This window comes from Myotis lucifugus, unplaced genomic scaffold (genome assembly GCF_000147115.1).
Source record: "Myotis lucifugus unplaced genomic scaffold, Myoluc2.0 scaffold_100, whole genome shotgun sequence".
In the NCBI taxonomy this organism is placed as follows: domain Eukaryota; kingdom Metazoa; phylum Chordata; class Mammalia; order Chiroptera; family Vespertilionidae; genus Myotis; species Myotis lucifugus.
The window spans coordinates 4,141,535-4,144,021 of record NW_005871148.1 but is presented as its reverse complement, the minus strand read 5'-3'; positions in this window follow the sequence as shown (position 1 = coordinate 4,144,021).

Sequence of the window (2,487 nt, the reverse complement as noted above, 5' to 3'; positions counted from 1 at the left end):
TTTGTTGTTGTTGTTTATCCTCACTAGAGGATATTTTTCCATTGATTTTTTAGAGAGAGTGGAAGAGATGGGAGAGACAGAGACATCTATGTTAGAGAGATGCATAGATTGGTTGCCTCTCATGCCCTGACCAGGGACGGGCCAGGGATTGAGCCAGCAACCGAGGTATGTGTCCTTAACCCTTCAGTCCCCAGGCTGACGCTCTATCCACTGAGCCAAACAGGCTAGGGCGACAGTATTATTATTATTATTATTATTATTATTATTATTTTAATCTAATGACTAAATTCCTTCAATAAGCACTTCAATTCACTTATCCCCATTGACTTGAAAAAGGTTATTTCTGAAGGTTCAATTCCCCGTCTAGGCACATGCCCAGATTGCAGGCTCGATTCCAGTGTAGGGCATGCAGGAGGCAGCCTATCAATGATTCTCTCTCACCACTAATGTTTCTATCTCTCTCTCCCTCTCCCTTCCTCTCTGAAATCAATACAAAATATATTTTTAAAAATAAATAAATAAACTAAGTTGTATAACAGCTGAATCTCTCTGCTTAAAAATGCAGCCTTCCTCAACTCTATAGAGTCAGAATGCAGACCCCCCAAAAAAGCTTTCACCTTTTTTTTTAAGTGACTTAAAAAAAAAAAAAAGCAAGCAAAAATAAAGTCTTTACAGGCAGAAAAAATGGGCTGGTGGGTTCTTTCCCAGGCTCATTTGAAACTACAGAAATACAGCAACAGCGCCATCTAATGGAAGGTTAGAAGGTTAAAAACCATTTTCTCTTTCAAATTTGTTTTAGCAACAGCAGCTTCCTTTAAACACCTCTTTATCAGCTTTGGATGTCCCCATTATTTACATCACCTTGAAGTTATAATTTACAGCAGGAACATACTATCAATGTAAAAAAAAGTATATGAAAATAGTATAAAATATTGAAAACTTCCCCATTTATTTCTCCAGATATATATACATATACAAATAAATTAATGAACAAATACATAAACATCTCTATATATTTATATGTGTGTATACATACACTTTATAAATAAATGGGCTGTGTATTATATATTTTCAGCAACATGCTGTGTTTTTGTTTTTTGCCTATCATGAATATATTTTCACTTAAATACAGAGAACTACTTCATTTTTTTGTTTTCGTTTTTTTATTCTTAAAAAAATTTTTTTTATTGATTTCAGAGAGGAAGGGAGAGGAAGAGATAGAAACATCAATGATGAGAAAGAATCATTGATCACTGCCTCCTGCACAACCCACACTGGGGATCGAACCTGCAACCCAGGCATGTGCCTTGACCAGGAATTGAACCATGACCCCCTGGTTCATAGTTTGACGCTCAACCACTGAGCCACACCAGCTGGGCTTCCTCATTTTTTTTTTTTTCTAAATGGCTTCAAAATATCTCATCATGTGTGGAATTTCTTTTCGGGCAAATAAAATTGTTCTAAAACTAGATTGTGTTAATGGTTACTAAAAAACACTGAACTTAAATACTTTAAATTTTATGGCATGTGAATTATATCTCAAAAAAGCTGTTTATCAAAAAGCACAGATTTCAGAGAAACCAAGATGGTGGCATAGGTAAACACCGGAAATTGCTGCCTCCCACAACAACTTCAAAAATACAACGAAAAGACAAAACGGAAATCATCCAGAACTACAGGAAGGCTGGCTGAGTGGAAATTCTACAACTAGAAGGAAAGAGAAAAGCACACTGAGACTCAGAGGAGCTGCGGAAGTAAAGTGCAGAGGTACGGAGGTTCGAGCGCGCGGAAAGGGGCTGGCACCTGAGGACACGGCTGTCTTTTTGAATCGGGAGGGAGTCACAAGCTCCCGACTGCTCTGAACTCCGGTTCCGGGAAGTCTCTGGGGACCAAGGACTCCTACGGGGAGAAACTGGACTGTCTGGCAGCAGGCAGAACTCGGAACTTGAGGGTGGCTTTCCCTCAGAGGTGCTTGCAGCAATTACTGGGACACTGGGATGCAGGGCCCCTTAGGGCAGGGCTGAGGATCAGCCATAGCTGCTTGCTCTGCCCTGTTGATTCTGAGACCCCGCCCCACCCAGGCTGTGGCAGAGGCTTTTGCATATGAATGCCCTGGCCCTTTGCAACCTGAAAATTACCTAACAAATTGCAGCTGGGCCAGACAGATCCAGAACTTCCAAGAGAAGGCCCAAGGCCCCACAGCAGCTTGCATTGCTTCATAGCTGGGCCTCATCTGGGCACCTCCAAATTCCAAAAAAGGAAGGGGAATCTGCAGTTATCATAGCTCCTGCTGGGTAACCTCAGGCAGAGGCTAAATTAGCACCTCCTTAGATCCAAGAGCCAGTGTACCCAGTGGTCAGAGTGGGACCATCCAGATTACAACTCCTCAGATCCATAAGGGACACACTCAGGGGGCAGACTCAGTGAGCACCAAAGCCCCACTGAAGCAAGTCTTGCCCCAGAAGGTGTCTTCAGCACAGAAGTTCT